Source organism: Neopelma chrysocephalum, unplaced genomic scaffold (genome assembly GCF_003984885.1).
Source record: "Neopelma chrysocephalum unplaced genomic scaffold, ASM398488v2 Primary Assembly neopelma1_96492, whole genome shotgun sequence".
In the NCBI taxonomy this organism is placed as follows: domain Eukaryota; kingdom Metazoa; phylum Chordata; class Aves; order Passeriformes; family Pipridae; genus Neopelma; species Neopelma chrysocephalum.
In genome coordinates this window covers 84,227-107,939 of record NW_020925138.1, presented here as the reverse complement: position 1 = coordinate 107,939, position 23,713 = coordinate 84,227, and the positions used below count along the sequence as shown (strand labels likewise).

The 23,713-nt window shown below is 47.0% G+C and overlaps 1 pseudogene; it reads left to right on the top strand.

The window, feature by feature from the left end:
• The first annotated feature begins 1,464 nt into the window (after window positions 1–1,464).
• The window catches only part of LOC113981352, a 33,777-nt pseudogene continuing 11,528 nt past the window's right edge, over window positions 1,465–23,713 (top strand).

The window sequence follows — 23,713 nt, the reverse complement described above, 5'->3', positions numbered from 1 at the left end:
CAGTACTGAGTGAAAGGGGGGGGGCCGGTGGGCCTGCACCTAGGGGACCTGCTGGTAAAAATTAAGCTAGGGGAAGAAAAAGAAGAATTAGATTTTCTAATTGATACTGGGGTTACATTTTCTGTTTTGAATCAAAACTTAATACCTAAAAGTGATAAATATGTTTAAGTCGTGGGTGCCACTGGCCAATCAGAAAAGCTTTCTTTTGAAACCCCTAAAGTTCAAAATTGGGAAACAAATGGGAGTGCATCAGTTTTTGTATTTACCAAATTTATCCAAACCCGTATTGGGCAGAGACCTACTAGAAAATTTGGGAGCTGTAATAGAATTCAAACAAGGTAAAACTGAATTTAAGGTAAAGGAAGAACAATTAATAGCAGCTCTGAGTTTAGCAATGAGCTATGTGGAGCCAAGCCAGGGTAATTCAAATGTCAATCAAATTTCAGATCAGGTATACTCAGGAGTTTGGGCTTTTGAAATACCAGGAAAGTCGAAAAGGGCAGTTCCCATTCAAATAGAATTACAGTCAGCAGCAAACCCAGTAATTAGGAAGCAATATGCACTGAGGCTAGAAAATAGATAACTTCTTGGAACTAGGACTTTCGTAGAGTGTGAATCAAATTTCAACACCCCAATTTTACCAGTCAAGAAGTCAAATGGAACACATAGATTGGTTCAGGATTTAAAAGCAGTAAATAAAATAGCTAAAACATACATGCAGCTGTTACAAACCTATGTATCCTATTAACAATATTAAAAGAAAGTCTAATTTGGTTCACAGTATTAGACTTAAGAGATGCATTTTTCTGCCTTCCCTTAACACAGGAAAGTCAAAGGATATTTGCCTTCAAGTGGGAAAATCCCACCACAGGAAGGAAAACTTAGCTCATTTGGACAGTGTTACCTAAAGGGTTTGAAAATTTTCCCACAATTTTTAGGAATCAATTAGCTAAAGAATTGGAACAATGGCAGTCACCACCGGGAGAGGGTGTACTTTTATAATATGTGGATGATCTATTGATTGTTACTGAAAAACAAGAAGAATGTGTCCAATGGACAGTAAACCTCTTAAACTTTTTGGACTTAAATGGTTATCAAGTCTCTCAACAGAAAGCTCAGCTGGTCCAGGAGAAAGTCATGTACCTGGGATATGAAGTATCGAGAGGACAATGATCTCTGGGGACAAGAAAGGAAACCATCTGCTAGACAACCAAACCACAGATGGTGAGAAACCTTCGAGCCTTTCTACAAATGACAGGTTGGTGTTGTTTATAGATATATCAATATGGGCTAATTGCAAAGTCCTTATATGACCTGCTGAAAATAACTAAGGGCAACCTAGTCTGGACCCCTGAAGCAAGTGGAGCCTTCAAACAACTGAGATGAGAACTCATAAGGACTCCGGCGTTGGGATTGCCTGACGTAAGGAAGCCCTTTTGGTTGTTCTTGAATGAATGACAAGGAATGGCTCTGGGGGTCCTGGCTCAGCAATTGAGGCTGCACAAAAGAACAGTAGCCTACTTCTCCAAGCAATTGGACGAAGTAAGTAAAGGATGACCCATCTGCCTAAGGGCAGTAGCAACAATGATCATAAATATGGAAGAAGCCAGGAAATGTACAATGGGACAGAAAATGACTGTGTTAGTGTCCCACACTGTGTCTACGGTACTGGAACACAAAGGAAATCATTGGCTGTCATCCTCCCAGTTTCTGAAATATCGGGTAATCCTGGCTGAATCAGATGACATAACCATTCAGGTGACTAACATTGTTAACCCAGCTTCATTCCTAGAAGGAAGAATCTTGGTTGCACCTGTCGTGCACGACTGCCTGGAAACCATTGAAGCAGTGCACTCCAGCTGCCTGGACCTTAAAGAAGAACCACCCCTGGATGCAGAAGACTGGTTTACCAATGGCAGCAATTTCATAAGACAAGGTGTGAGGATGGCTGGGTATGCTGCGACCACCACTACTGAGGTAATCAAATCAAATCCTTTGCCGGCAGGAACCTCAGCCTAGAAAGCAGAACTGATGGCTCTCATTCGAGCTTTAGGATTGGCAGAAGGGAAACAAATTAACACTTGGACTGACTTCAAATATGCCTTTGGCATAGTTCACGCTCATGGAGCAATTTGGAAAGAAAGAGGACTTTTAACTCTTCAAGGAAAAATTGTGAAATATGCTGAAGAAACTCTATGATTACTAGAAGCTGTACAACTCCCCTCTCAGGTGGCAATTACACACTGCCGAGGACACCTGAAAGGTAACACTGTCCCGGAAATAGGAAACAGAAAAGCTGATGCAGAAGCTGAATTAGCTGCTGCAAGAAGTAAAGAACTACCAGTAGCAGCTTTAGTGCTAGAAGAACTAGGCACAGATCAACAGGTAGAATATCAAGAAACAGATTATAAGTGGATACATGAAAATGAAGGTAAGCTGTTAGACAATGGGTGAGGTTAACTAAAAACAGGTCAGTTAATACTATTAGAAAAATTAGTGTGGTAATTTGTAAAAATAAAACATGATAAAACTTATTGGGGCTTAGACTCACTCTATTAGCATTTAAGGACCAGAGTAGCAGGACCAAATTTATTTACCACAATAGAGCAAGTCACATCCCAATGTGAACTTTGTCTGAAATACTGGAACAAAAATACACCAAGGGGCAATAAGCAAAGGGCATTTCCCAGGTGAAATTTGGCAAATTAATTTCTCTGAGCTCCCAAGAAAAGGGGGGGGGGGGGCCTGTTATCTCTTAGTTTTGACTGACACATTTTCTGGATGGCCTGAAGCTTTCCCATGTAGAACAAATGAATCAAAAGAGTGGTTAAAATCTTGTTGAATGAGATTATACCATGGTTTAGAATGCCTAAGAGCATCTCTTCAGGTAGGAGTTTACACTTTTGTGCACGAATTGTACAAGCAATAAGTAAAGCACTAAAAATCAATTGGCAACTGCATATGCCCTACAGATCCCAAGCAAGTGGGCAAGTACAAAAGATGAATCATCTCCTTAAGCAACAAATTGCTAAAATATGTCAAGAAACAAATTTTCATTGGTATCAAGCTTTACCTACTGCTTTAATCAGGCTAAGGGTCAAGCCGAGATCAAAAGAGAAACTGAGTCCATTTAAAATTCTGTTTGGCAGACCCTACATGATGCAAACTCTGAATAGTGAAGCTTTGGATCAAACTGGTAATCAGTATGTGTATGATTATGTTATGGCTGTAGGAAAACAATTGCAGAAAAATGCTATAGTGTTAGAACACCAACCCAAGCAGCCTGATTGTAAACTACATCCATTCAATCCTGGTGATTGAGTATATGTTAAGAATCTTTCAGGAGATCCACAGCGGGAGAAGTGGGATGGACCCTACCAGGTGCTGATGACCACCTTCACAGTGATCCGGGTGAAAGAGAAACCCACGTGGATCCACTACTCTCAAGTCAAGAGAGCTCTAGAGGAAGCATGGACCTCGGGAGAGGAATTATCTACTCTCAAGCCTTCTCAATGCTGACCTTTGGACTGATAAGTACACTGGTGTTAAATCAAACTCAAAAATCATTGTGGTCTCAGGCCTATAATGCGGTCTCTGATCTATTATTTTATTTACAACCAGACCTTCTGCCTCAACCAGACCAAATGAACCAGTACAATGCATCTGTTATAGTCCTCCAAGGAACGAGGGTACTGAATAATTGGTAAAATCCTGATACCCCATACGATGCGAGTGTTTTAATAGGCACAGGTTAGATGGTCACCCAAAATTGACATTACTGTGAAATGTAATTAGTGACTGATCAATGTTGGCACACCTTCACTCTAGATAAATCAGTTTCTGTGATGTGTCAATGGACATTCAGGGAAGGAAATATAACCAGGAGATTTATAATTAATGCTTCATCAAGTATTCCAACTACCAAATCTCCTACCACCCCATTGACTAAGACCACCACCAGTTTTACAACTCCTTCTTTAACCTTTGAGAGCTTCCACAATTTAACTTTTGCTGGACCTTACGTAATTAAGCAATCAAATGAGCAGAAGCTATTGTTAAACATATCACACATACAAAAAGACTGTCAGCCCTATATTCAGCAAAGTCTTGAGGGCTGGAATGCATGGTTTGGCACAGGATTAGGTGACCTAAACACCATAGACCAAGAAGTGTTAGTGAATAAACTAAGTGCCATCACTTCTGATCTGAGAAAGCTTAAAGTCCCTTTAAGATCATCTTTGCTCACTTTGACTCTTTGCTCACTTTGGCAGAAACACAATCATTGGCAGTCAGATTGTTGACCAAGATTGCTGACTATGCTGGCAGCATCAATAAAAGGTTTGCACTTGCAATCACCCACTATCAGTGCTGCCAAAGAAAAGACCATCTTTCCTATCTTGACATTAGGAGCTATACACCAAAACATAATTATCAGACCCATAGGCCATAATGTTTGGGCAAGTCACTATCACACCAAGAAAAAGTGGCAGTCAGTCAGTACTGAGGCAGGTATTCCTAAAGGACAATTAGGATATATCTGTGAAAATGCTGTAGTAGAAAATGAAGATTTATGCTTAGATACTGAAGATAGTGTGTGTACCTTTGAAATGCTTCCCCATGCTAAAACCCAATCACAAGTCTATTACGTAGGAAATGGATGTGCACGTGTTAGAATCTTTTGTGTTAATTTTACCATAGGTATTTGGCATGAAGTAGTGAGTGGTACTAATTTTTTGTTTTACTAAAATAATAGGCTGTGATTTTAACTATACAATTTCAATAACTACTGAGCAATTAATTGAAAATTATTATTTGTTGTATCATGATGTACATAAATTACAAATAGGGATAGACATAAGTCTTTCCAAAAGATGCTTGAACACTCGGATATAGAAAAGATGGTGCAAGAGGTAAATAAAACACAAAGGTAGAGCAAGTAGGAGAACATCATTGATAGGACATCTTTACACGGTACTCCCCTACAGCATCACAAGTGTTTCACTATTTGATACATCCAATATTGGTTTTAGTAGCCACTATGATTCTGCTATCCCTCTTAAATGCCTGGCTATGGTACAAATTGAGTACCATGGTCAAAAGGATGCACATAATGTGGGTACTGATGCATACCTATCAAAACCTTTAGAACTTGATGAAAGAATTCGTAATTTATAAGTAAAAGGGGGGATTGAAACAGGAGCCAGGCCTAAAAGAGTTAACTGAGGTATCTTGGCCTGCTAAGAAACCTCAATACCTGTTTTGCTAGAAGAACATTTTAGAAGCACTGGTTAATATCATGTTCTGTTCTGCTCACTGGACCAAAGGCCTTATTGTAGAAAGAATAGGAGTAGTACACACACAGTAATAAATTAGGTAAACTAGACGTTTGAATAAGATCTAGAAGGCCCAGAGCCAGGATTTTGCAAGCTTGAAGAATTCAGGTCACCTAATTGAAGAGGTCAAATTGAGGAAGACGTCCATGGTGACCACCAGAGGGATGAAGGCTTGAGCAGAAGACCCCCACAGTAGAAGACTGCGCATGTCTGGAAAGACTCCGCCCAGAGACTAGCCTACTTATTAATATGTATAATAAATGATGTAACCATGTATCTAAAGTGTATAAAATGGCTTAGTTTTGCACTTGCAAGTTGAGTAAGTTTGTCCAGCGTGAGCTGGCTTGCTCCCAACTTTGAATAAACAAATACCTTGCTGCTTAAAGATAAAAAAAAGTCTCTGAGCAGTTTTTTGGGCCGATTTTTCGGATTCAACAGCAATGACATAAGGAAACCAACAGTAACAGTACAACACTAATAACAAAAGGTATAAGACAAATAAACGATTTACACAGAAAGCCCTCAACAATAAACAAATACCAATCGGCTCTCCCCCTCCACATTTCCTTGACTGGAAGAACCCCTTCTCCCCAGAAGAGTGTCCCTTCCCCCTGTCCCTGGCAATGACATGCGATGGTATAGAATAACATCTAGGCCTTAGATACACCATGTCCCTGCTACTGAAAAATATTAACCCTGTCCTGTCCGGAACTAGGACATTATCCACCCTTTATTCTATACCATTTACATCATGCCCAGATGCTACACCTTCCCACTAAATAAATATAAATATATATATATATATATATATATATATACAAGCACAGATATCATTTCATAGTCAATGGCTGTCCCTCCAAGACTTCTGTTGAGTTCATTTAGTGCATGACTGTGGGTTCTATCTGTCCTAGATGTCTTCCAGGGCAGGAGGGCTGGTGTGCTGTCGGTTGGTTGCAAGCTGCATCAGGAGCTCATGACTGGTGTATCTGGAGTAGTCCATCTTCAATGTCCATGGTAGTTATGACATACAGTGGCAGTGTCATTCAGCAACCAATATTATACAATTCAACATTACAGACTATTCTCACCCAAAAATCAAATCCCTTTGAGGTACACATCATGTTTCTACATCCCTCTCCATTACCCACCAAGTGCGTCCAGGTCCTTGAGCAAAAACAATTCCATGGATAGGTTTGGCTTTGACCGAGGCAGGACTAATTCAAACTGTCTTCCCTAACACATTCCTCATATGCACCATGGGGACTTGATCCCCTTCTACGACACATGGAGCTTTTGATTGGGTGGGGCTAACTAACCAGGTGGCCTTTGCTAAATGTAGATTGCAATGTTTGAAGGTCCCATCACCCATTGTTTTCAGTGTGGTTTTTAAGTGTCCATTGTACCGTTCAACTTTCCCAGAGGCTGATGCATGATAAGGAATGTGATATACACACTCAATACCAAGGTTATTTTTTAAATGAGTCCCTTTGTCCGACTCAATTGTTTCTGGGGTGCCATGTTGCCACAGGACTTGCTTTTCAAGGCCCAAGATGGTGTTCTGGGCAGTGTGGTGAGGCACAGAGTACGTCTCCGAACATCCAGTGGTTGCTTCCACCATTGTAAGCATGTAGTGCTTGCCTTGGTGGGTTTGCAGCAGTCATCATGGCTAGGCTTCGCGAACGAAGATTTGGGAAGGGCTCTACCCACGTTTCTAGCAAGCGCGTTGGTGGCTAAAAAGGCCAATACGAGAAAGGCATGTCTGGTTGCAAAAGACACAGCAGAAAGTCTCCTTAGATGGTATATTCTGCAAGGTTCGATTCTTTCTGCGTTGTCTTTTCTCCTCAAGGGTGATCCTGCGTGCTTTCTCAAAAGCATCAGCAGTGTTATAGAGAGTGTGTCTCCAGACCTCCCGATTGGAGGCCAGAGTAGTCCAGTGATGATCAATATGGCCCAGGCTGAGATGCTGCTTCAGGGAGTCCTTGTATCTTTTCTTCGGGGCTCCTCTCTTGCGGCAGCCAGTGGTAAGTTCACCATAAAGCAGGATCTTAGGGAGGCAGTGGTCCTTCATCCTAGAGACGTGCCCTGCCCATCACAGCTGCATTCTCAGTAGCATGGCCTCAATACTTGTGATTGCTGCCTGTTCAAGAACAGATGTATTGGTCACATAATCTGACCAGTGGATGTTTAGGATTGTACGGAGGCAGCGTTGATGGAAGTGTTCTACGAGTCGCAGGTGGTGGCGGTAGATGACCCATGATTCAGAACCATATAAAAGAGTAGACAGCACTATGGCTCTGTAAACACTGATCTTTGTACTTTTCTTCAGGTGTTTATTATGCCATACTCTTTTATGGAGTTTTCTGAAAGCACTATATCCCTTTGCTAACCTGTTGTCTATCTCTCCATCAATCTTACCATCCCAGGAGATGAGGTTGCCTAGGTAATTAAACTTCTGGACCGATTTGAGCTCTGATTGGCCGATGGTGTGGACCTTCAGTTGCCTTAGGTTGAATAGGCTCCCATCAGTGCGATATCAAATGTAGATACTGTCCTGATCATTGAGGTCTGTTGTGGCCCTTTGGAGCATCATGCTGAAAAAGACTGTGAATAGGGTAGGAGCGAGAACACAGCCTTGTTTCACACCATTCTTTATTAGAAAGGGCTCAGAAAGTGTGTTGCCATATCTGACTTGACCGTGCTGATCCTCATGAAGTGAGATGATCATTTTAAGGAACTTGGGGGGACAACCGAAATGTTCCAAAATCTGCCACAGACCTTTTCTGCTCACAGTATTGAAAGCCTTGGTGAGGTCGACAAAGGTTCCATAGAGATCTTTGTTCTGTTCCCTACACTTCTCTTGCAGTTGTCTGAGAACAAATACCATGTCTGTGGTACTCCTGTTGGCTCTGAAGCCACACTGACTTTCAGGTAGAATTTCTTCTGCTATGGCGGGTATTAGTCTGTTCAAAAGTATTCTTGCCAGGATTTTGCCAGCAATGGAGAGCAGAGTAATACCATGGTAATTTGAGTAGTCTGATTTAGTACCTTTCTTCTTATACAAGGTGATGATGACTGCATCACGAAAGTCTGAAGGTAGTTCGCCTAGTTCCCAACAGCGCACCAGAAGCTCATGAAATTTAACATGGAGTGCAAGGCCCCCATGTTTCCAGACTTCGGGTGGAATTCCATCAACCCCAGTTGCCTTGCTGATTTTCACCTGCTGTATGGCCTTGAGGGTTTCTCCTAAAGTGGGGGCAGTATCAAATTCGTATTTCACCGGTTGTTGTGTGATGGACCGAATTGCTGAGTCTTGGACTACACGGTTGGTACTGAAAAGAGTCTGAAAGTGTTCAGACCATCGATTCAGAATGGAGGTTTTATCTGTCAGAAACGTTTGACCATCTGCACTAAATAGTGGTCTTTGGACTTGGTATGTAGGCCCGTATGCTGTTTTCAGGGCCTCATAGAATCCTCTGTGATCCCCTGTATCTGCACATAGTTGAGTTTTTGCAGCTAGATCAGTCCACCACTTGTTCTGGATGTCACGGAGTTTCTGTTGGAGCTTGCTGCATGCAAGACAAAAGGCTATTTTTCTTGCGTGACAGGATGGCAGTGCAAGGTGTGCTTGGTGGGCACTTCTCTTCTTCCTCAACAAGTCCTGGATTTCTTGATTGTTTTCATCAGACCAGTCCTTGTTCTGCTTGAAGGAGAACCCTAAGGATTCTTCAGAGGATTGCAGGATACTGCTTTTAATATGATGCCAAATTGTTTCAGGAGAGGAATCTGCAGAATCTGTGGAATGGTTTTCGAGCCTAGTTTAAAGGTTAGCCTGGAATCTTTCTCTTACTGTGGCTGATTGGGGATAGTTAACTTGGAGTCTTCTCCTTGGGATACTGCTCCTTTTGGGTTTGAATTTGAGATTGAAGTTGAGTTTACAGGGAACAAGCCGATGGTCTGTTTGGTATTCTGAGCTGGGCATCACGCGGGTATGGAGGACATCGCGGACATCTCTCCGTCGCACCAAGACATAATCGATGAGGTGCCAATGCTTAGATCTGGGGTGCATCCAGGTTGTCTTCAGACTGTTTTTCTGCTGAAAGATAGTATTAGTGATGGTAAACTGTTGCTCTGCACAGAATTCTAGCAGAAGTCGACCATTATCATTGCAGTTTCCAACACCATGCTTGCCTAATATTCCTTTCCATGCTTCAAAATTCTTACCTACTCTGGCGTTGAAATCACCAAGGATAATGATCTTATCATCTGCGGGCACCTTTTGGGTAAGGCAGCGCAGGTCAGTGTAAAATTTATCTTTTTCAGCAGGGTCAACTTGGAGAGTTGGGGCATATATACTAAAGAGGAAAACATGTTGCTTGTTGTTTAGTGGAAGGCATAGGGAGATAATGTGGTCAGAGTGACCTGTTGGCAGATTTTTGAGTTTAGGGACAATAGAGTTTTTGATCATGAAACCGACACCTGAGAGATGTTTTTCGATTCTGGCTATACCTGACCAAAAGAGTGTGTAACCGGCACCATGTTCTCTGAGGCTGCCTTCCTCATGAAGGCGAACTTTGCTGAGAGCAGCAATGCCGATGTTGAGACGAACCAGTTCATGGGCAATTAGGGCAGAACATTGCTCAGGACGTCCGCCCTTCGCAGAATCAAGCATGGTTCTGATGTTCCAACATGCTAGAGTTAATTTAGGTACACCTTTGGAGGCAGGTGCATGCCTTTGTCTTTTGCTCTTTGTGCGACCGCATTGGAAGAAGATGCCCGTTGGTCTGCGGTTAACCAACTGGGTGAAGGTGGAGATGAACTTTGTTTAGACCACCTTTTCTAGGCCCCTCTCCGAGTGGAGCAAGCAGTGTTCTCCTTGAAAAGGCTGCTTGGTCGTTCAGGGTGCTGCCCCAAGAGACTGTCATCTCCAGTCAGTCTCGAATGACCAATATCCTGAACCGCCTGCATGCAGGGTTGGGTCTGCGGCTCCCAGTGCACCTTTCACCTGCCGTTTTGACCCTCGCCTACAGGACTTTTTGCATGTGGGTAAAACCTTCAAGCCTGCGCAATGGATTTTTTAGGTGAGATGCAGTACGCGCGGAACTGAACCCACCCTTTAATCCTAAGGTTCATCTGCCAGGGCCGAGCAAGCTTGGACGGTGGCAGCGAGGTCCTCAGGATGTAGGTTTGATTAGAGTGACCTTGTCTTAGATGGATGACCTTACAGGGCTAAGCGAGCTCTATCTGCCCGGGTTTGGGATGAGAGTTGTCCTTCTCCTAGGATGACTGCCAGAAGACTAACCAGTTCATCCTGCCCAAGAATGTAGTGTAGCTGGTCCTATGGTTTTGACCTGTCTGGCATGGGCGACCCTACTGAAGGCATGAACCCTCGCCAGCATAGCTCACAACCACATAGGGGCACACAGGTTACGTTCCTGTTAGAATGATTTGGGCAAGTCTTTCATTTCCTACTTTACTATGACCTATTTATATACAATCATAAGGAGATTCCCAGGAACAACCCTTTGTCCTGCCCACCCTTTCAGGACGTAACAGAGCAAAGCAAGTATATCCAGAACACGCCGAACCTGGGCAGTAGCCACAGGTGAGCCAAAAACAAATAGACAAACAAACTGACCAACCGTTCTGGCCCCTGTACCCATTCGAGGCTGGGGTGCCTTTCAAGGCCCCAGCCTGGCTGGGACCTCCATCACTCTAAAGGACCCCCACTATCCACTCTGACCATATCCTTCCTCCACTGTGTTACCACGTATCTTCAGGCACACTGCTCACCTGTGACACTTGATACAGGATATCCCCGCTCTCCCTCCCGCCAGTCAGAGAACCCTCACGGTCCGCTTGATATCCCTTCCCTCTCTTCCCCCCCCTTCCCCTGTACCCCCCCTCCCCCTTCCCCCCCCAAACCTGGAACGGCAAACCTCTGTGTGCTCCAAAGATGCCATCTCCACCTCCACGGGTGTGCAGCACCTGCCATCAAGGCTCCTCCACTCACTCCCCTCTCCCGCCGCGGCTGTGCCTGGGGACAGAACTGCACAGCGCCGGGGGGGGGTTTCCGGGCAAACCTGGGCAGCCACCACACACCCGGGGCTCCGGGGGGGGTTCTGGGCCGTTTGCAGCAATGTGATGAAATAAATCTGCCAGACCTCCCTGTATTTATATTTCGACCGTCATCCCCCATACCACAGAGGCTTTACCCCTGTGGTGGGTTGATCTTGGCTGTATGCCAGGTGCCCACCCAGCCACTCTATCACTCCCCTTCCCAACCAGACAGAGGAGAGATTAAGGTGGAAAAAAGCAATTCGTGGGGTGGGATAAGGCAGTTTATTTAAATTAAAAGGTAAAGCGAAGCTTGCATATGCAGAAGCAAAAGATAGCAGGGTTTATTCTCTACTTCCCATGAGCAGCGATGGTCGGTCACTCCTGAGAAGCAGGGCTTCGGTACGCATGACGGTTTCTCAGCAGGCAGCCATTGGAGACAATGAATGCCCGCCCTCCTGCTCCTTGCCTCAGCTTTTTATATCTGAGCTGATGTCTTATGGTATGTAATATCCCTTTGGTCAGTTTGGGTCAGCTGGCCTACTTGGGTCCTCTCCCAGGATCTTGCCCTCAACTAAGGAAGGAATGTTACAGTGTTGGTGCTGTGCTCATCAGTAACCAAAACACTGGTGTGTTATCAACACCCTTCTAACTGCCAATGCAAAGCACAGCACTGTGAGGGCTACTGTGGGGAAATGAACTCCAGCTCAGCCACACCCAATACAACCCCCTTGACCTGCTTGATTGCAGTGCATATTCACAGTTCTGGATAACTGGGGAGATAGTGTCCGTGGTTAAGTCCACCCCGCGATCACGAGCCCATCTCTATGTTACATCTCTTCCCTGATGACCCACTGAGCCAGAAATAATTCACCCTTATGTTGCCAGTCCAGATCCACCTGACACTTAAATTTTGTGCCCTACAATATGACAGGAACCGTCAGTGAAGAGAGCGTATTGCTTTTCATGTTCTGTTAGCTGATTATATGGTAGGGTCTCCTCAGCATGTGTCACCTTCTCCTCCTCCTCTTCTGAAGACAGTCTGAAATTTTCGTCTTCAGGTCAGTTTGTGATGACTTCCAAAATTCCAGGGTGATTGGGGTTTCCTATTCGAGCTTGCACAGCCAAGGGACTGTAAAGCTAGGGTGATGTTCTCTCTTTGCTGTTGCAGGCCCACAAGAACTGTGGGAACATGAGCAAGATCGAGGCTGAAGTTCGCTGCGTGAAACTTGCCCATTCCCTTAACACCTATGGGGTCTCCTTCCTGGTCAAGGTAGAGCAGTGACTCCCCTGGACAAAATTTCCCTTCTCCAGCATCTGTCTGTCTGTTGTTGAACTGCTACCCATCAACCCATGTTGGTCCAGTTTTCCCTGCGTTCCCACTATCTGCCTGTCCTTCTTGACCTTCCCTGTGCACTGCCTTCCCCACTTCTTGGTTTACGCTTTTTCTCATTTTCAAGTCCTGTGTCGTGGTTGTCACCACCTGGAAGTGTGGCCTTTGGGGTATTTGGTAACCAAGGGAGGCCTTAAAGGTCTCTGCCTGGACAGATCTGTCCCAGGAGCAGCCTCTAACCCTTCTGTCATGGCCCACAGGAGAAGAAAAAGGGAAAGAACAAGCTGGTGCCATGGCTGCTGGGGATGACCAAGGAGTGCATGATGCATGTGGATGAGAAGACCAAGGAAGTGATTCAGGAGTGGAATCTGACCAACATCAAGCATTGGGCACCATCACCCAAGAGCTTTACCCTGGTAGGGACCAGCTCTGGTCCTCTACCCCACCTTCCTGGTGGTCCCCTTGTGGGGGGTTGCTCTCATGCCAACCTCTCTCTTGGGTATTGCCCTGGGGTGAGACAGGTTGACAGTCTTGCAGCAGCAGTTTATTTGTGTAGGCAAGGTGGAGCTGGGCTCAGTGGCCCTGCCAGCCATCATGCAGACAGGGACTGGAGGGCCAGAAAACTTTCAGGTGGGCACAGTGCCGCAGGCTCAACTGCAAATCACCAGTGGCCAGATGCACCAAAGGCACATGCCTCCGCTGATAAGTTCTCCCCACACCCACTGTAGGGCACAGACTCTGAGAGGTGCCTGTCAGGCTCACCTATACCCATCCATTTGGTTCTGTAGCCAGGCATTTGCTTGCTATGAAGAGGCAGGGACTCTGTGCACTTGCTAGCCTGACTGAGCTGGTGTCCTCCTGAAAACTTGAGCTCCACCCTGGTGTTTTTCCCCGGCTGGCAGCTGCAGCCTTTCCTTCAGGTTTTGCCATCCTAAGCTGCTGTGCCCAGCCAGCCTCTCTAGTGCCATGGTTTGCAACAGAACCCTTGAGCCTGGTGTTGGCGTCCTGTCTTATCCCCCCTACATCCTTTCTGTGGCTAGAGAACCATTCAAAAAGATCCCTCTGCATCTGCTCCCTGCTCCCTAAGAGCTGCCTAACTGTGGGACTCGCTCATACCCACCCTGGGCAGATGCTTTGCAGTGGGCTGGGACATTTCCCAGGAGGAGGTGCAGAGGGGAGATCCCCTTTTTGCTGGGTGCACCTCCCTTTTGCAGAGGCACTTGCCTAGACACAGAGGCCCTGGCATACCTGATCTGTTCCTGTGTTGCAGACTGAAGTCCAGTGAGCCCTGACCAGCACCATCAACTCCAGCATGCAGGCTGTGCATGCAGTCTAGGCCATGCTGGATGACTTCAAGACCTTGATGCCCCTCTGGCAGGATGTTGTGAGTGCCAGGTGAAGGCGGCTGTGCTGGAGGGGACCTCACTGAGGGTTGTTGACCAAGCTGGATTAGGCTGGCCATGTTCCTAGTGTTACCTAAAAATTGAAGAAATAATTTTCTGGACAATTTTGAGTAGAAAACGGTAGAGAGCAGTTCTTTAATTAAAGTGCTTTAGGTGCACAATATACATATTGCACACACACACAGCATAGACCTTACAATTTTTATAACACTATCTAATTATAGTATTTGACCATTAATGGCCCATCTTTGCGAACGAAGATTTGGGGAAAGGTCTTTTACCTTTCCAGCCTGCGCAATGGATTTTTTTTTTAGGTGAGACACAGCCTGCGCTGAACTGAGCCCACCCTTTAATCCTAAGGTTCATCTGCCGGGGCCAAGCAAGCTTGGACAATGGCAGTGAGGTCCTCAGGACGTAGGTTTGTTTAGAGTGTCCTTCTCGTAGATGGATGGCCTCACAGGGCTAACGGGTTCCATCTGCCCGGGAGGGACTGGGAATTGAACCTGGGTTGCAGCGGTGAGAGTCCCGCATGCTAACCACTAGGCCACCAGGGGTCATTGGTTACACCCAGCCCAAAAACTGTCTCCCTCAGGCACGCCTCCGGGAATTGAGTTGGTGGTCATAAAAGACCACCCCTTCCTCCCCGTACTCCTCTTCGTCATCACCCTCTTCTCTTATTGGAACAGTTTCAAGGTTTCTGAGTCCTCTCGAGCAGTTTTGACTTGGTTATATCAAGCAATGTGGCTGTTATGTCTCTTCTAGGTACAATCTCTACAAACAAGATGTTCTTTACCTTGCTAAAAATCTCTATCCATTGAAATCCTTGATGAGAAACATTAAACAATATTTCTGGAATTTAGTACAAAAGGTCTTTAGCTAAAAGTTCTAAAAGAGTGCTAAAATGGGTACATGAGCATCTACGTGATGGACCTTCACACTCAGCTTCTCTACCTGGCCAGCGATGTCCTGCCACATCTCAGCCACCCAGATGGGTTTCCCTTTGCACTGCCAGTTGGCCTTTCTCCATCGCTCTAGCCATCTCCACAGAGCATTGGCCACCATCCATGAGTCAGTGTAGAGATAGAGTCTTGGCCACTTCTCTCATTCAGCTATATCCAAAGCCAGCTGAATGGCTTTAAGCTCTGCAACCTGACTTGACCCACCTTGTCCTTCAGTCACTTCTGCAACTCGCCATGTGGGACTCCATATGGCTGCTTTCCATTTTCGGTTTGTCCCTACAATGTGACAGGAGCTATCCGTGAAGAGAGCATATCGCTTTTCATCTTCTGGTAGCTGGTTATATGGTGGGGCCTCCTCAGCCCGTGTCACCTGCTCCTCTTCTTCTTCAGAGGATAGTCTGAAACTCTCACCTTCGGGTCAGTTGGTGATAATTTCCAGAATCCCAGGGCAATTAGGATTCCCTATCCGTGTTCGCGCGGCGCGGCCGGGGGTGTCCCGCTGCTGCGCGGGACTGCCCCAAACACGCGGCGCAGCCGGGGGTGTCCCAGCGCTGCATTCAAACCCAAAAGGGGCAGTATCCCAAGGAGAAGACTCCAAGTCAAAAATCTCCAATCAGCCACAGTAAGAGAAAGATTCCAGGCTAACCTTTAAACTAGGCCACCATAACTGGTCTACTCTGGCCTCCAATCGGGAGGCCTGGAGACACACCATCTATAATGCTGCTGATGCTTTTGAGAAAGCACACAGGATCACCCTTGAGGAGAAAAGACAACGCAGAAAGAATTGTGCCTTGCTGAGTGTACCATCTAAGGAGTCTTTCTGCTGTGCCTTTTGCAACTGGACGTGCCTATCTCGTATTGTCCTTTTTAGCCACCAACGCGCTTGCAACAATTGTGGGTAGAGCCCTTCCCAAATCTTCGTTCGCGAAGCCTAGCCATGATGATGATGATGATCCGTGTTCGCTGTGTGATCAGAGCAATCCACTTACTCCATGTGGCATCGGTGGCATGATGTGTAGAAGGAGCTTTTTTCTTGAACATCCAGCCCAGCACTGGTAGTCGGGGTGCCAGGAGGGGCTGTGCTTCGGTGCCGATATCTTCTGAGGCAGCTCGAACTCCTTCATAAGCAGCTAGGATCTCTTTCTCAGTTGGGGTATAGCTGGCTTCAGATCCTTTGTATCCCCGACTCCAGAATCCCAGCGGTCATCCTCGGGTCTCCCCAGGCACTTTCTGCCAGAGGTTCCAGGAAGGGTCATTCTCCCCGGCTGCAGTGTAGAGCACGTTCTTCACGTCCTGTCCTGTCCTTACTGGCCCAAGGGCTACCACATGGACAATCTCCTGTTTAATTTGTTCAAAGGTTTGTTGTTTTTCAGGGCCCCACTGGAAATCATTTTTCTTCCATGTCACAAGGTAGAGAGGACTTACAATCTGACTGTATTTGGGGATATGCATCCTCCAAAAGCCCACAGTGCCTAGGAAAGTCTGTGTTTCCTTCTTGCTGGTTGGTGGGGACATGGCTGCTATTTTGTTAATCACCTCCATTGGAATCTGGTGGCGTCCATCTTGCCACTTCGCTCCTAGGAACTGAATTTCCTGAGCAGGTCCCTTGACCTTACTTTGTTTAATGGTAAAACCATCTCTTAGGAGAATCTGGATTATCTTCTCTCCTTTCTCGAAGACTTCCCCCGCTGTGTTCCCCCATACAATGATGTCATCAATGTACTGTAGATGTTCTGGAGCCTCACCCTTTTCCAGTGCAGCCTGGATCAGTCCATGGCAAATGCTGGGACTGTGTTTCCAACCCTGGGGCAGTCAATTCCAGGTGTACTGCACACCCCTCCAAGTGAAGGCGAATTGTGGCCTGCACTCCGCTGCCAAAGGAATGGAGAAAAAGGCGTTGGCAATGTCACTGGTGGCATACCACTTGGCTACCTTGGACTCCAGCTCGTACTGGAGCTCCAGCATGTCCGGCACGGCAGCACTCAGGGGTGGTGTGACTTCATTGAGTCCACGGTAATCCACCGTCAGCCTCCACTCTCCACTGGACTTATGCACTGGCCATATAGGGCTATTAAAGGGTGAGCGAGTCTTGTTGACCACCCCCTGGGTCTCCAGTTCACGGATCATCTTATGTATAGAAGTCACAGAGTCTCAGTCGGTGTGGTATTGCCGACGGTGTACTGTTGCTGTGGTCATCGGTACCAATTGTACTTCAACCTTCAGCAGTCTCACAGCAGAAGGGTCCTCTGAGAGACCAGGCAAGGTGTTCAACTGTCTAATTTCCTCTGCCTCCACAGTAGCTATGACAAAAGCCCAATGAAGTCCTTTTGGGTCTTTGAAATACCCACTCCTCAGGTAATCTATGCCAAGGATACACGGGGCCTCTGGGCCAGTCACAATCAGGTGTTTTTGCCATTCCTTCCCAGTCAGGCTCACTTCAGCTTCCAGTACAGTCAGCTGTTGGGATCCCCCTGTCACCCCAGAAATAGAGATGGATTCTGCCCCTACGTATCTTGATGGCATCAAAGTACATTGTGCACCAGTGTCAACTAAGGCCTTATATCTTTGTGGCTCTGATGTGCCAGGCCACTGAATCCACACTGTCCAGTAGACCTGATTGTCCCTCTCCTCTACCTGGCTAGACGCAGGGCACCCCTAGTCCTGGTCATGGTACTCACTGCGCTCTTCTTGTAAGTATGACCTGGAGGGCCCTTCAAGAGGATCAGACATATCATCATTCCTGTACCATCTGGAGTCTTGCCCACGAGAGACTGGAGCAGCATTTATCCTTGAAGAGTTCCTTGTGGTACTTGTTCCTCTTTTCAATTCACGTACCCAGGTTGCTAAGGAAGAGGTGGGTTTTCCATCCCACTTCCTCATATCTTCTCTGTGCTCAAGGAGGTAAAACCATAGATTGCCTCATGGAGTGTACCCTCTCTCCTTAGCTGGGGGATGCCTGCTCCTGATAGCAGAGACCCTTGTTTGTCCTGGTGAGATATGGAAGATCCCTTCCTTAATTTCCTCTCTTAGTTTCTGGTGGCCCTCTTCAATCTTCTCTTCCAGGCTTCGGACATGTTCAGCCAGTTTGGTTTCCACAGATGAGACATGGGCTCGTAATGGGGTGGTGACAGTGTCTTCATAAATTCTGAGTTTACTAACCAATGCATCCACCTTGTCCTCTCCCTCCCTCCATTGCAACGTTGCTAAGTAGCGGGAGTACATTTCTGGCCCAAGCTGTGCAAACTTTAACCACATCTGGGATGTGCACTGTACACCATCTGGACTTTTAGGGAATCTTTCGTCCTCTGAAAAGATTATCTCCAGTACAGCTAATTCCCTTAAGCACCAGATACCTTGTTCCATCATGTTCCACTGTCCTTGCTGTATGTGGAGGTCCTCCTTACAAAGATACCTCTCCCTCACACTGGACAGCAGTCGCCGCCAGAGGCTGAGAGTTTCCTGCCTCTTTCCAATCCCCTGGTCAATGACTACATCTCGAGACAGGGATCCCAGTTGTCTTGCTTCACTCCCATCTAGAATTGTATCATTAGCCACGGCGTCCCAGATTCGGAGCAACCAGGTCAGGATGGACTCATTCACCTATTGTGTGAACTCTCTCCGGAGCTCACGTAGCTCATCCAGGGATAGGGACCGAGTGATTATTTCTGACTCTGTCTCCTCCGGTGGATGTGAAAGTCCTGCCTCTTCGTCATCATTCCCTATATGAACTGATTTAGTCTTTGATTTCCTTTTCTGGACAGGAGCTACTGCTATTGGTTTCAGTTGTCCTTCTGGCTCCTTGACGGTTTGCGTGGACATGGTGCTGGTTTATTTATTTCTTTTTCCCTCTGACTAAACTGTAGTTTGGGTGGACGTGCTGCCTGTGGATTTGCTCCTTCTCTCCTCCCCCTGACAGTGCTGTACCATGTCAAGTAGTGTCCGGTAGGCAGTGGTCAGAGCCCAGCAGGTTGCTGTGAGCTGGTCATCTCTGGAGTTGCCAGAGCATTTTTCCTTCACCAATCTTATCACGCTAACAGGATCCCGCAGTTGTTCAGGGGTGAATTTCCAGATCATTGGAAGAGAAAACTTCTCCAAATACTGGTCGATGTCCTCCCACTTCCCGTGTCACTCAACATTATCCACTCCCAGGGCAGGCCTCCTGACAACCTCCCTAGGAGGCCCTGTTCTGACCCTAAGCATGGTGTAGACAGTACAGAGCAGACAAAGCAACACTAACAACAACATTACGCTGTCTTTAACATCAAAAGGGAACTCAATATTTTCAAAAACTGTTGTAGCAGGTCTGAAGGGGAAGAAGGAGGTGAAAGGTTGGAAACAACCATTCCCTCCTGTTCCCCCAAAAGGCTGGGTGCGATTTTCAATGAGGTCCCAGAGGTAGCAATCCAAAACCAGGACAGGCAAACAAGAATGAATACACATTGACAATGAAACTCACTGCTTCTGATGTTATGACGACATAAACATAGTATATTAATAAAGCAATTTTGATCCCTCTCCCTAGTCTTAAAGAGAGCATCAGAATAGGCAAATAGTTCCCCATATGTAGAAATATGAACAGGTTCAGATACAACATCCACATGAATACATCAAACAACATAGTGATCAGGGAGTTTCTGTATCCAAATAGACAAATGCTTAAAATGAAATTGTGATTCTGACTTCTCTCTCTGCCCCACATTGGGCACCAAAAATGTGCTGGTTTAAAGGTAAACCAGCAGGGGAAATGAACCCAACTCAGAAGAGATTATAAGTCAGAATAACAATTTAATAAAAATAATACAATAAATACAATTACACAGACAAACAATTGGTTTTAACTCACAAAACCCAGATGTATAACCCAGCACCCTGGGGCATGAACAGAGTGGTGTTTGTTGGGTCCCCCTCCCCATGCTGAGCCCCACATGGTCCCCCTGAGTCCAAAGTAAAAGGAGAGGGAAAATCTGTTGGTGAGAGTGCTGGTTGCAGTCCGGTCGAGGGTGGTGATCGCAGTCCGGTCGAGGGTGGTGGTCATAGTCCGGTCGAGGGTGCTGTTGCAGTCTGGTTGAAAGTGGTGGTTGCAGTCTGGTCGAGGTTCTGGTCCTTCTCTGGATCCCACGAGTGGTACCAGAAGTCCCAAGACCCCAAGATTATATATCCTCAGGTTCAGGCAGTAATGCCCAGTACCTCCCTCAGGGCGGGGAGTTCCACAGTGGGTGTGAGGACAGGAGCATCCTCCTAACTCACAGGCCTCTTAACACCCAGCTTATAGCCTGAGGGGTCAGGCGTGCTCTGGGCAGCTGCTGCAAGTGGTCTATTGCTAACAGTTTCTGGGAAATGGCATGGAGGGTGTAGAATACACAGTTTTGGGTTACAACCACACAGTGATGAGCTGGTCCCAGCTGTTCTAACTAGGACAGTGGTCAAGTCAGCAGAGGGCTGCATGGAGGCCTCCAAGGCAGTCTTGTGAAGCAGGTGGGGGTGGCAGCCACAGCTATCACCCAGACCTTGAATGATCTTCTGCAGCACATCAAGCAACATGTCATGGGCAGGCAGCCCATTGGGCACTACAACGAAGCCACTGGCATAATCCTCAATGTCACAAAGAACATATTCAGGTCCATGGCTGACACAGGTGAGGGTGGCTGATGGCACCCAAGGTAGAGCATGATGGGTGGGGAGGTACTGGGAAGCCCATGGGACTTGCTAACAGGTCACCCTTCCTTTCTTTCCAGGGGGAATGGTGCATGAGGCTTGTATTCTGGCCCAGGCAACCTCTGACCTTGTCAACGCCATCAAAGCTGACATAGAAGGAGAGACGAACCTGGAGAGCTTGAGCAAACTGCTGAGTGCAGCCAAGATCCTGGTTGATGCCACCGCCAAAATGGTGGAGGTTGCAAAGGTTTGTGGCATGCAGGAGGATGGGGACTGGCTCCAGTCCCTGTCTGATGCCATTAGATCAGTGCTATGGAGGTGATCAGAAGTCTCTGGGGTGGGGAACAGTTCCTGGAGTAAAGTCCTGCACTGAGAAAAGGACCTGTGCAATGGAGTGGGGCTCCTCCTGAGGCTGTGGGTGGTAGCAGAGGAGCAGTTAGCTCTCCTGCTGCTGAGCTCTCTAGTAGAGGCTTCAAGCATATCCCTCACGCCGTAAGCAGACAGGATGCCTGGAGGATGTTCCCTGGCATCAGGTCAGAGCACAGCCACTGCTGTCAGGAGGACAAGGGACGCAGTGGCTTCTGCAAGGTGTGGTGGGTTTTCTGCTTTCTCCAGGGAGCTGCAGCTGACCTGGACAGTGAGGAGCAGCAGCAGTGGTTGCCCAAGGTGGCAGAGGGACTCAGCTTGGCAACCAACACCACAGCCCAGAATGCCATCAAGAAGAAGCTTGTGAACAAGTTGGAGGTGAGATGCTGGGCAAGGGGCTGTGGAGGGTGAACCACCTCTCCGAACTCTTCTCCTTGTCTCCAGTTTCTTCCCAGCACCAAGAGTTTCCAGGATGCGCAGAGCCAGCTGAACCAGGCAGCAGTGGGGCTCAACCAGTGGGCCAACAAGCTGGTGCAGGTGTCACATGGCACCCCTCAAGACCTGGCCACATCCTCCAGCAAATTTGGATAGGACTTCAATGAGTTCCTGTAGGTAAGAGTGGACATGGTCAGCCAGTCTCAGGTGTCAGCAAATGCCTGTTGGGGGATCCTGGGTACGGTGAGAGGTTTGGGGTGCCTGGGAAGGCAGCAGTGGTTAAGGTGGCTATGGCCCATGTAGCTGGTGACATGGCAGTCAGGGGCTGTGCAAAACTGCAGCAGCAGAGGGAAAGTGGTCTTGGTTGGTTCAGAGAACATTGTTGTTGTATCCTTGTTGTTGGTGGACTAGTTGGATGAAGGGGGAACCAGCTCAGCTTAGAAACCACTGGAGAAGACCCAGGGTTGGTGTGGAGCTTGGAAACCTGTTTCAGGTAACTCTTCTTGGCTCCTTGCAGAATAAGGAAGACCAGGCCCAGGTGGTGTCCAACTTGAAGAGCATCTCCATGTCCTCCAGTAAGCTGCTGCTGGCTGCAAAGGTGCTCTCTGCTGACCCCACAGCCCCCAACCTCAAGAACCATCTGGTGGCAGCAGCATGGTAGGAGGAATTGTTCCCTGTGAGCTGCTTGCTGTAACAGTGGGGCCAGGTGATGGAGCTGGTTGATCTGTGGGTGTCTCCCCTGTCCCTGGCAAAGAGTGTGACAATGCCCTGTGGGAGCTGGAGATGAGAAGCCACATCTTGCCAAGGCAGTGGAGGGGCTGAGATGGAGGGGTGCTGAGATGGTGAGGAGGGGGCAGTTGCACCTTGCTGTGAGGGGAGGGAGGGAGGAAGCAAAGGGAAGGTGCAAGTGAAGGGCATGGACCCTTGCCTTGGATGTGACAGCCATGTCCCTGCAGATGGTGAAGGAGCTATTGGAGAACCCCACTCAGACTGTCAATGACATGTCCTATTTTGACTGCCTTGACAGCATCATGGAGAACTCCAAGGTGATCCCTGAGGTGGGGATGGAGGTTTGGGAAGGATGTGAGGACAAAAGGAAAGGTGATTTCTCACCCATTGATGAAGCACAGTGAGCTCTGAGCCTGGGACCACTGCAGGAGTGGGAGGTGGTCTCTAACCTGTGCATGGTGTATGTCTCAGTTTAAGGAGACTGAAGTGTTTTGCTAAGGAGGATGAATTATGAGGTAGACCAAACTCCTCTCTCTCAGCAATTGTAAATCTGAAATTAGGAGGCTCCAATCTAGGAAGTATTGAAAAAGGAAGAAATAACAACCTGTCCTAGTTAGAACGGCTGGGACCAATTCATCACTGGATGGGTGTAACCCAAAACTGTGTATTCCATAGCCCTCCATGCCATTTCCCAGAAACTGTTATCAGTAGAGGCCTGCGAGGTAGGAAGATGTTCCTGTCCTCATACCCGTTTATGGAATTCCCCGCTCTGATACCCTTTTATGGAATTCCCCTCTCTGAGGGAGGGACTGAGCATCCTCATACCCTTTCATGGAATTCCCCGCTCTGAGGGAGGGACTGAGCACTCCCACCTGAACTGGAGAATATATAAACTGGGAGTTTCGGAACCTTTGCACCACTCGTGGGACCCAGAGGAAGACTGCAGCTCACTGCTCTCAACCAGACTGAGACCACCACCCTCAACTGGACTGCAATCACCACTTTCTGACCAGACTGCAGCAGCTCTCCCACCAGCAGGTTTTTCCCCTCTCCCTTTACTTTGGACTCGGGGGGGGGCAAGGAACACCACTTTTGTTCATACCCCAGGGTGCTGGGTTATACATTTGGGTTTTGCAGGTTAAAACCACTTGTCTGTCTGTATAATTGTACTTATTGTATTATTTTAATAAATTGTTATTCTGACTTATAATCTCTCTTTTGAGTTGAGTTCATTTCCCCTGCTGGTTTACCTTTAAACCAGCACACAACCCATTATTAAAGGATATATGTATATTGGCAAAAACAGCAAGAGAACACAAAAACAACTAAACAATAATCCTGTACCCAAAAAGTCCCCTTTAAAAAGGAAACAGTTTGATACTTCTCTGTCCTCTAGCACGATTCTAATCACGATTGGCAGGGGGAGTTGTTGGATCACTGGAGGAG